Source organism: Pteropus medius, unplaced genomic scaffold (genome assembly GCF_902729225.1).
Source record: "Pteropus medius unplaced genomic scaffold, Ma_sr-lr_union100, whole genome shotgun sequence".
Taxonomy (NCBI): domain Eukaryota; kingdom Metazoa; phylum Chordata; class Mammalia; order Chiroptera; family Pteropodidae; genus Pteropus; species Pteropus medius.
The window spans coordinates 5,144,630-5,156,738 of NW_024346150.1; positions in this window are offsets into that span (position 1 = coordinate 5,144,630).

Below are 12,109 nucleotides of genomic sequence, written 5' to 3' on the forward strand. Positions count from 1 at the left end.
ACCAGGCCTTCTTGCCCTGTTTCCCACATGAGGTATGTAAGGCTGCTCTCGGCCAAGGTGCGTGGGCTCATCTGGACATACAGATGCCATAGTTCCTCTTCTTCATTAGTATTCTGGTCATGTAGGCCTAAGCCTATGCCAACTCAGGTGCAGTCACTCAACAGAGTGGGAAAGACACTCTCCAATTAACTGCCGTTTCTAAAGTAGTTTTGAGGAGGGCACAGATCTTTCTTTCCAATACCATTCTCTAATAAAAGAAGCCAGTCTTCTTAGAGAAATAGCTGATTCTAGGCCTGAGACAAGGAATACTCAGGGAACATAATAGGAATATACTACAGGGAATACCCTGGAGTACCAAAAGTAAGGAATTGCTCAACAACAAGAAAAACCCCTAAAGGAGGGGGCATGCAAAAAGGGCACGGGCCATCTAGGAAGAGCTGACCAAAGCTGGAGTAATTTGAGGAACGAAAATAAATAATGCATTATTGGATTCTAACTAAAAGTATAAAATGAATATCTATGAGTTCATGCTGATGTAAATAGATGAATGAATAAATAAATGGGAGAGAAGAGAAAAATCTTTCTTTGAGAAGAATCCCAAATAACTTATGTATTAGTAATTTATATAATTAAGATGTGTACCTTGTCAAAGAACAAAATTCAGCCGAGTAAATTTGAAGATCTAATTGGCTTTATTAAGTGATTCATGAATTGGGCAGAATCCCCCCTTCTAGCAACTAGAAGGGTGCTCCGAGAGGTTATACAAAATGGAAGGGTTTTGTTGTTGTTGTTGTCGGGTTTTTTTTTTTTTTTTACTAGGAAGGGTGGGACAAGGGAGCTATTAACAAGAGAAAATAAAAGATTATTTTTAGGCCAGGACATCTTCTTTTTGGGGGATGGGACCAGCAAGGGTTTTATCATACATACTGCCTCTTCCTCCTGAGGGATGGGGGAAGAAGGTCTATGTGACAGATTACCTTCTTGGTAATCTTGATCAGAAAATTCCAGACCAGTTAAGATTATATTTCTGGTGAAGGAAGAAACTGTAATTAGGTCATGGGCTTTAGCACAAGTGATGCTCTTTTGGGCATGTGGTTTTCTGTTTAACAAGTTTAACTTCCCCCACCCCCATAATTTGAGTATGGGCTATCCTTAGTGACTTATTAGAGTACAGAAAGGAGAAAAAAGAACCTTACAGTGGAGTAACCTGGCAAGCACTACCTCGGCCAAGTGGTCAAGGTCAACATCATCAGTGATGTCATGTTGATAGCATGCAGCCCATGATGTGTAAGAAGGGCATGATACCTCTGAAGTCTTCTCCCCCCAAACTCATAAACCCAGTCTAACCACAAAAAACACATTGACAAACCCAAATCAAAGAACAGTCTACAAAATACCTCGCCAGTGCTCCTCAAAATTGTCAAGGTTCTGAAAAACAAAGTAAGTCTGAGAAACTGTCTCAGTAAGAGGAACCTAAGGATACCCGATGACCAAATGTAACGTGGTGTTCTGGGTGAGATCCTGAAACAGAAAAGGATGTTAGTGGGAAAACCATTAAAATAGGAATGAAGCATGAAGTTTTCAAAGTGATTTGCCCATGTGAGTTCTTAGTAGTGGCAAGTGTACCATGGTGGTGTAAGATGTTGACAGGCAAAACAGAGTAAGAAGTATATAGGAACTCTCTGTATTACCTTTACAGCTATTCTGTACATCTAAAACTATTCTAAAATACAAATTTATTTTTTAAAAAAAGATGATGCAGAATTAGTAAGTATTTCTACTTGCAGTCCACCTAAGCCCATGTGGCCTATAACTTCAATGGCCGATCTTCCCAGATTCTTGGTAGAGCTTCATTGGATGTGACTCAACAGGCCTAATATAATTTTTTATGTCATCAGGCTTCAGTATAATTGTTTCAACCTATTTATGTAAATGCTCTATCCTTAGACCCTGCTAATTGGTCTTCAGCCATTTATTACCTAATTTATATTCTTTATCTTTTTTTTAGATATATGTGATTCTTTTCTCTGTTATCATATTCACTACCATAAGGAAACATCTATTTAGACTTTAATATCTAACTTCATGTGGATGAGGCCATTTAGAGAGAGAAACTACCACTTACTGGCTACCTCATATGTACCAAGCACTGTGTTAGGTGCTGTTTCATTCAATCCAAATTATGGAGAGGGTTTGCATTCTGCCTCTATCCTAGGAATGAATTTTCTCTCTAGAACTCAGTGAAATGCTGACATCCTGATTTTGAATTACTGGCATCCTGGTTTTGTGTATAAAATTCCATTCATCATAGTGAGGTTGGAGAAAAGATATTCTCTAGGGTGTGTGTTCACTGTACTTGAATTTTCTCTGATCTTACATAATTGTAGGTTGTTATACCAGGTCCCTGCCCTACCTGCCCCAACATCCTGAGCCAGAATCACACTCCACAGCCAGACCTGCAGGAGGGCAATACAGACATACAGGCAGGTGGTGAACGATGGGAGAGAATGAAGAATGCGTTTATTATCCTTAACTCACCTTTGACCAGTCAACTGCCAGCACAACCCCACACCCCGACCCCATGATGTCTTATGATTTTGCCCTGCATAATCTGAAACCACACACCATCAGGGAGTCAGGTTTTCAGAGCATAAGCTCCCTGTCTTCTTATTGGCCAGTTCAATATTAAATTATTATTTTCTTTCTATACAGCAAACTCCTGCTCGTGCCCGTCTTTGGGCCGCTGTGTGCAGGTAGGCAGATCTAAGGAAAAAAAACTCTGGGGCTCCAGGAACAGATCACAGAAGCAAAGAATAGCAGCAGCTCTGCACAGCAAACATATTCCTTGTTCTGTGCTTGAAACCTGGAGAAGGCCCAGCATAGGAGTGGATGTGTGCATTTAACTTTAGGAGCTTATAACCTGTTTCTCACTAGAACCCTGGGCATGTTCAATGCACATTTTTATGGATTTTCAACAGTAAAGGCATCTTTATAAGAAATAGTAATAAAACAATTTGCACTTCAGCATGACATTACTATTTTCTTTTTCCCTGTGATAAAATTGTACTCGTTGTTGCTTCAGTTATAGAGCAATGAACTTTACTTGCTCCCGTTGTGGTTAGCAGTCTTTATCACTGTTGTTATTATCTAACTAGATTTTTTTAAAAGTTTTATTTTGGAATAGTTTTGTATTTACACAAAACTTGCAAAGATAGTACAGAGTTCTCATATACCATTCATCTAATTTTCCCTAATGTTAATATCTCCAAATAATGTTTTAATCCAAGTCATTGCAAAACAAAACTGCGAGTGAGGGAGGTGGGGGGAGGGGAACAGGAGTTTGATACTTGAAGTCAGCAGTTCCTCGATGGAAAAGAATGGTCAAGCTTAAGTCTTTTAAATGCCGTGGCTCCCATTTTCTCCAGGGGACAGTGTGTAAAGGCCTGATGTAACCCCATATCACATAGTTCTTTTCCACAGGTTTCAAGTGTTTAAAAAATATGACTGAAAATCGTGACCAAGCTGTGCCTTACAGCTGTTCAAGTGAAATGAGTAAATTTACCCAGTGGTTTTCCTGATATATTTTAGTATGTCAAGAAGTAATAAAGGCATAGCTGTGAAGTGGAAGGGGCTGTTCCGCAGGGGATTATAATTGGTGCCTGCCAGTTCATCACTCTGTAGTAGGAAAATATAATCAAAGTAAGATGTCCTCTGTCGGCTGAAAGGCCAGCATCTTTTCTGGATCCTTTGTTAGCAAATTGGTTTTCCTAGTGATTGGAAGTTCAAAATCACAGACTCGTCACAACTTCTCAGGCCAGGCTTTTCTTTCTTTGAACTGAGTGTGGTTACTTACAGCCTCCTTGAAATTGTAAGAATGTTTTTGCTCATTAGACTAGAGGGATATGTCGCTGTCTTGTTTCTTCTGATGGGTCTCCTGTGCTAAATTTCTTTTCTTCTTCTAGAATATGTTGAAAAATTCTTTTGCAAGAATGTGCCTCAAGATATGGGAAGAGAAAATGAGGTACTCAGGTCATGTATTGCTTGAATAATCAATGTGCTAGTCCAACTGTTACTTAATTTTAAATAATCCAAGTGTTTCCAAATGGGAGAAACCTTGTCTGAGTAGGAAAGTCGTTCGGTGATTGGATGGGCATGGAACATGCTGGATGGGAGAGGCTGATGAGTCCTTGATATATGATTTTTCCTAAAGCCAAGGGAGGATTTCAGAGTATTTTTTTCCCTCTAGTCATTGCTTTAGCAGAATTGTGGCAATTGGAGTAAAAACATCTTTAAAGTGGATCATTGGTAATTATGTATATTAACAAATGATTTAATGGAGGTGTCCGATCTATTAGAATTAAACAGATAACTAAGTTCATTTTTGTGATTTACAAATATATTTTAACATAATTTAGTCCTTTAATAATACAGTGTGCTCTAAACCATTTTAAAGAGCGTGTTTTCCATGGGGCTTATACTGCTCATATAGTTAAGATGCAAATATTTCAGTAACAGGGACAACAAATGATCAATGTAGGACTACTTGCAGCCTTTCTGAAGCCTAGAAATTTGTGTCCCTGATTGGAATATTGTGGAGAAAGTGCTGCAGAATTGGAGGAAGCCAAATAGACCACAGAGATTTTATACTGGAAAAGAAAAAACTAGCCAAAGGAGGAAATAATCTAGAAAGGCAGCAGGTGAGAGTGGACTAGGTAGGGAGGATATTTGGAGGAAGCTTAGAGAGAGCAAGAAGTATGGTCTAGGGGCCACTTTTCAGTGTGAGGAAGTTTGAAAGAGAAACAGGAAAGCAAGAGTTTAAGACGTTTTGTCAGAACTGGGTCTCCTTTGATATTTTTAGAAAGATTCCAGGAAATATTTGAGTTGATGCTTAAACTATTTTTGATGGTTAAATTGATTTTATTTGAATGAGATACACAGGGGCAGGCTGTAGAAGAGACATAATTATGTTTTTGCTACATTAGCATAGTCTTCTGGATTGGATGTGAGAGTCTCAGATTTATTCAAGAATTGAGACAAGAGTACCAGTTTATCACGTCTGCTTTATCTGTGGAATGTGTAAAATTGTAGAGTATGTAACAATAAGATGTGAAATATGATCATTCTCTGAGTTCTGCTGAAAATCAGAAGGGCACCATGCTGAATTGGGATTACAATTTTTCAGAGATAACGTGGTTTGGGACTAGAAATTCCAGGTGGAGAAGCTGTCCTATGGGATATTATGAGGGATCTCCAAAATGAGAAAGTCTGAAAAACTTCCTACTAAAAGTCTCATCTGGGAAGTGGATTTTCATCCAACCTCAGTAGTAACCAGTTTCTCAAGGAACTGAAATTATTCGTGGAAGGGGCAAGAAGGCTGGTGACAAAGACACTTTGTCCAGTTAAAGCTCTTTTCCATCACCAGCAGCTGAGGTCACACCCTGTAATGTGGCCTGGGCTGTGGCTGTGGGATTGCAGTCAAACAGGGAACCACAGAACAGTGGTCGGGTCTCTTCCCTGCCAGGCACCAATGATACTTATGGATAGAAGTCCCTGTGCAGTGGTTAGCCAATGTCCGTGAGACACTGCATGGTAGTGAACCAGTGCGGTTTGAAATGTTCTGTTAGGTTTCTCTCTTGATGTTTTTCATTCTGGTTTCAAAACTTTGGTGTGTGGTGTCTGTTGTGGATGAACTGGGTTGAGGTCAGCAGAAGGAAAGAGATACCTGGTCTCTGTGTAGTACATGCACTTTGTGCAAATGTAGTGCATTTAATTTCTTTTATTTTCAAGGTGTGTGACCTTTCCTCTCTGTACTAGCTTTTTAGTAACCCATTATCTCTTGTTCCATTCCAGGAGCACAAAAGAGATGCTATCTCACAGTGGCTTCTCCTGCCTGATGAAATATAGATTTGTATATTTTCCCTTCTGTCACACAAGGAGCTTGCTTGCTCGGGTTGCACAAGTGTGTTGCCACTTGCGCCAGCTTGCAAGTGATGAAAGCCTCTGTAAGTAGACAAATAAGTATTTGAAATGAGTGGGCCATAATCGGAAAGAAAATGTCCATATGACTTCATCAAATGTGCTTTGTAATTTTTCTGTCGTCTAAGGGAAGTCCTTTGGTAAGTGCATTACACTTTCCTGGCCATTATCATGTAGGTTAGTACTGTACTACAATTTATGCATTTGGTCATTCAGCCGTTCAACCTATAAACAAGTGTTAAGGAGATAATGAGAATGACACATTGGTCCTACCATCAAAGTACTTTGATTTCATCAAGGAGACAGACCTATAGCCTACTGAGTTACAACTAATTATGGCAGTCATCACCACCACCAGCATCATCATCATCACTGTCATCATCATCATCATTTACTGAGTACTTTTTATGTGCCAGACATTATACTGTTTCCTGTACTTTATCTCACTTATTTTTCCCAACAATAATATGGGTCAGAACTTTTCCCATCTGCATCTTGGAGATGAAGGAAGTCAGTCTTGGAGTGGTTAAATAATGTGCATACAATCTCATGGCTGGTAGATGGCAGAGTCTATTGCTGAACTCCAGTACTGCTGTTATGCATGTGAAAAGTATTGGGTAACTATAAGAGAAGGAGTAATTCAGAAAGAGATAGCGTTTGTGCCAAGTTTTACAGAATGAGTAGTATTTTGAAATATGGAAAAATGGATGTAGAGGGAAGAAGAGCATTCTGAAGAAGTTAACAAGAAGAAAGCAAAGAGGCATTGCATCAGCTGGGGATTACATTTGGCTAATAGTTACAGAGACCTAAAATAACAGTGGTTTAAACTACAAAAGGTTTTATTTTTATTTTCAGATGACATGAAATCCACAGGTAAGTTTCTCAGGACTGATTTAATTGCTCAGTGATATCAAGGAGCCAAATTTCTTCTCCAGTTTTGTTCTGCTATCCTTAGGTCTTAAAGATCACTCCATGATTATAAGATGACTGCTGGAGCTCCTACCATCATATCATAGTTCTAGAAAGAAAAAAATATATATAGGGAAGAGCAAAAGGGCAGTTACAATCTAAATAAACCCCATTTAAAGATTATTTTTTTCTTAAAACCCATCTAGCGATATTTTATATCTCATTGGCCACGTCTTTTTATAAGGTAGAGTAGGAAATGCAAGGATTTTATGTGTGTACACTGTCCTCTCCAACATTATAGGGATTCTGTTAGGGAGAAGAGGAGCATGGATACTGGAGAGATAATTAGCAGTTCTTGCTATAGACAAGAAGTGTAAGCACATGGCATGTGGAAAGTAGAGTTGAGAGTATGTGTGGAGAAGAAGGCTGGGGTCAAGCCATGGACAGAGTCCCTTAAAAGCAAAGCTAAGCTTAGATTTTTATTCTCTAGACAACAAGGAACATTTGAAGGTTTTTGAGCAGGGAATGACAGTTTCAGAAAGACCAATCTGGAAGCAATGTGAAACATGCATTAGACAGAGAAGACTGTAAAAAAGAAGAAAACCCAATAAACTGGAGTCTGGAGTGTACTTTGGGCAGAAGAGAGGTTGGCAGATTGGGCGTTAGAGGAGGGCACAACAAGCCTGAGACCCTCTGCAGCTAGAATCCACAGGGTAGCTGTTTGGAGGTGGGGAGCTGGGTTTCCACAGTGACAGACATTTCCAGTCCTAGGGACAGGAAGAACACAGTGACTTTCCTTACTGTCTTATTATGGCTTCATTCCATTGTTAGAGAATTAGTGCTCACTAATACATTGAGAACGAATTCCAGCAGCTTAGCTCTCTTGTTTCCAAGGCAGGAATGAGTTTTTAACAAAGACCAGGAGATTAGTGAGGAATGAGTTCTCTAATTTGGGTCACTTAGCTTTTTGGATAACTTACTGCTGGATGTTGTAAGTTTTTTTCCTAGGCAGCAGGAAACTTATAGGATTCCCCAAACCAGGGGTTCCTGAACTTTGGCCCATCGGCCAAATTGGGAAGCCACCTGTTTTTGTAAATAAAGTTTTCTGGAATGCAGTCATGTCCACTTTTTGACATATTGCCTATGGCTGCTTACTTGCTGCGGTGGCAGAGTTGAATAGTTGTGACACAGACCTTATGGCCCGCAAAGCCTAAGGAATTTACTACTTACGGTTTATTCAACAATTTTAATGAAAAAATTTGCTGGTTCCTGCTTAAAACAGACTCTACCTGATTCCTCTTCCAGGTAATTTCTGTGGAGGAAGGATACCGTGGATCCTTTTGATCCTGAAGCTGAGATTTAGGGGCTTAATTAGTACTTTTTATGTTTAAGTTTCTTGAAAAACAAATTAAAAAAAAATAAACAACATCAAATTAAACAAAGATAAAACAAAACTTTCTACTTGCCTGTTCTTTCAGGTGACTATGTAAATTATGTGGCTATGGAAACATAATTATGAGCCCCTGACAGACTTTTGTTTTGCATTTAATATATATTTGTTATTGCAATCTCACATGTAAATGCAGAATCCTCAAATTTAAATTTTTCTCTGGTGGAGCAAATAATAAAAGCAAATCCCTTAACTATTTGTGGCAAATATTAATTAAAGGTCATTTTAAGATTATAGTTTTAGGTTTCATGCTTTTCAACACTAGGATGAGTGTTTAGATGGAGGGTAGAAACAGAATAACTCTTTTGTGGGGTAAAAGAAAAATTTTTTTAGGAGATCTTTATTCTGCAAACAGTTGCTAAGGCAGCCCCTCTAATTACCATTGTAGCTTCACATTCCCTAAATTGAAGAGGATAAAATTCAGGAATAAATAAAATAGATAACCACTTGAGTTCTTGTGTGCGCACGGCTGTGCACAGGCAATCTCTGGTGGTTGCTATTAGAAGTCCCAGCTGAAGGAAAGCATATTTATGGAGGAGAGGCTGAGGCTTCCAGTTTATTTCTTCTAGGCACCCAGGAGTCTGTCCCTGGTTTAAGTTCAGACCTTCGAGAGCTGCTAGTCTCCCTGCTTTGCAATGTGCCCTTGGTGGAATTTTAACTGGCCTGTGGCCATCACCAATTTCTAATGAGAAATAGCCCTAGGAGACTCATTGTACTTCTGGAAGCTAGTTGTTGAGAACATCGGGCTTTACATTACACAGCTATCTCCTTGTGGTACTCATGGAGCTGCCCGCCTGAAATAGTTGTGCTTCTCCCGAGTGACTTTTTTTCTTTCATCTAATGACCCTGGACTGTGTAACTGATGGTGCTGCTTTAGAAAGCATAGAACTGTGTTGGTGGCTCACGTTTAATATGGACAAAGGACTTTGGGGTGTTTATTTTGTTGACCAAGCATAGCCCTGGCTCTGGTAAGTTTTGAGATTCAGGCTTTGTAAAAAGCAGTGGTTCTTAAACTTGGGCATGCATCCGAATCACCTGGAAGGCTTGTTTAAACCCAGATGACTGCCTTCCCCCAACAGTTGGTGATTCCATAGGCCTGGGTGGGGCTTGAGACTGTGCATTTCTAACATGTTCTTAGGAGATGCTTTGTTGCTGGTCTAAGAGTTATGCTTTGAGCACCATTGTCATAAAGAAAACAATCAATAAAAACAACTGTTGTTGATTATTTTATTAGCAACGTGCCAATCACACAGTGAGTTTTTTTTTTTTTAATTCTTATTATGCAGCTGGTATTGATCTAGGCATTGTGGAGTGATGGTCCTGTCTGAGGGAATTTTCTGATTGGCCGTAGAGATGAGAAACACATATAAATCAGAGAAAAGGATAATATCTAGCCAATTATAGATCAGGGGTGAGACAATTCGGTATGAATTTGGGTCTTTAGGAGGAAACACGGGGTGAAATAGAACTTGAGCTGGTCTTTAAAGTGAGGATAGGTTTGAATAGTGGAATAAAAGTTGGTGATGAGGGTTCTTGTGATTAGAGGCAACGTGGGCAAAGAGGCAGCGTTGGAAAAATGTCCTTTTTATAAAACCGCGTCTGGCTGTCTCACGCAAAACACACAACCTCTAACTGCAGAGCAGAGTGCCCTCCTTGGCTGTAGAGCAGAGTGTTCCCCTCAAGCTGGCGCTATCCTCCTGTCTCATCTCCCCCTGCTTTTCATTTGATCAGATTCCTCATTCTTCCCTGACAACTTTCTACACTTTCCAAGACTCTTTCTCATCCTTTGCTTCTAATATCTCCTTCACCTGACATCCACTTTTCTGCTTTTTTCTACCAGTTCCACATGGCACAACTGAATTGCTACCAAAGACTTAGTAAAAATGCTTCGGGTTTCTTTCCAAATCCTGCTTTACTGATCAGTGACTAGCTTGCCTTGACGAGGATATCATTCCTTCTCCCATTTGCTTGGGTCTGAGTTTTATTCTGTTTGTTAGTTCTAGTTTCCCTGGTCTTCCTCTGAGACAATCCTGTTTTCCAAGTGTGGTTCACAGACCAGCAATATCAGCCTTACCTGGGGATGTTCTATAAATGAAAATATCCGACCCCATCCCAGACTTGAATGGGAAGCTCTGGGGGTGGGCCAAGGAATTTGAATTTTCATGAGCCCATCAATGATTCTGATAAATGCTGCTCTGTGAGAAAAGCTGATTATTGGCGAGTGGCCCCAAATCCCTCTCAGAGACCTATCTCCTCCCACATGAAATCCCTGCTCTCTAATTACTAACAGTCCATTTTAAGCATTGAAATTTTGAGTTTCTTATAAGATAAACAGTTTTAATTTCCTCAGCAGTTTGCTTTCAAAACAAAATGAGAATGTTTCCTTCATAAGTTTAACATTTCACTGACTTTATTACATAGCACAAATGCCCTGCTTCTTAAAATGATTATAATTCGACTATAGATAATGAATGTTTTGGAGTGCCATACAAATTGGATAATAATGATTTAATAGAAATCAAATTATCTAACAGTAGGAAGAAAAAAACCTGCTGATTAAATTCATTTTTCTAAAAATCATGTCGATTTAAAGTAAACAGTCTTCATACTTAAAATCTTCAAATGCCTTGCTTAATCTGTATCTGGCATAAGGGAAGAAAAATAATTTTTCTTTTACCCTTCTAAGATCTCTTGGCTTGTCTAACAATCAAACTGACACGAGACAGATGTTAACAAAAATTCCAGAAGAAATTAAAGTTTTATTCATATATGATTTGCAAATCAGAGAATGTAGCCCTTAGTATGAACCAAAGGCACATTCCAAAAAGGAGATAAGGTTTTTCAAAGGCATAAGTTGCAAGGAGCTGATTATCAAAGAGATGGGTTGCTTGGGGGAAACAAGACCATAAACTTTCATCATTCATTTTCTAATTGGTGGAGGCAACTGGACTTTCAACGGTTGGCTGACTTAATGGTCAAGCAAGTGGGGTTATAAGATGAGAACAATGGGTAATATACAATTAAGCATTTATCAACATCTTAGTTTTAGCTCAGGCCTGTAGAACAAAAAGGCTTTTTTTTTGATCACACAGTTATAATACAGGGAATATTATTCATCAGTGATGCAAGAAGTACTTTTTATCAAACAGGACAATCAGCACAGGGCAGCTGCTTGAACTACAGGTGGTTTTGGAACCCAAAAGGGCAAACTTATGCCTTGTAAGTAGCTTCAGAGCTCAAGCTGCAAAAATCCAAATGCTGGACCATAAATTAGGATATTAAAGTTCTTATAAATTCTCACAAGAATTTATAACAGAAGAAAATGATCAAATTTATTACATATGTACACACAAAGGTTTTGTAAGAATAGGGCACCGAAGGACAAATTGGACAGTTGTGTGAGGTTGAGTAGTTATTTGGACTTAAAAGAAAAGGTAGGCAGTTCACAGGTAGATGAGAAGGAGCAAACACTTGGTAAACAAATTCTTGCTGGGACCCCTGAGAAGCAATGGGATACTGAGGGGAGTGTAACAAACAGAAGTTGCTAGGTTCCTTCTTGACTGCCATATTATGCTGAAGTGATCTCCCTTCCTGGAGCAGGTCTTGCTGTCTGAATTCTTTTAGGCAGGTAAGGGTGGAGGGGGCAGTGTCAAAAGATTCTCTTTGAGTCTTTTGTTTCTTAAAAAAATCAGCTTAAAATGATATCCCCAAAAGCATATTTTGGGGTGTCCAACTCTGCTCCCTCTCACTAGTATATATACTTTTGCAAAGGAA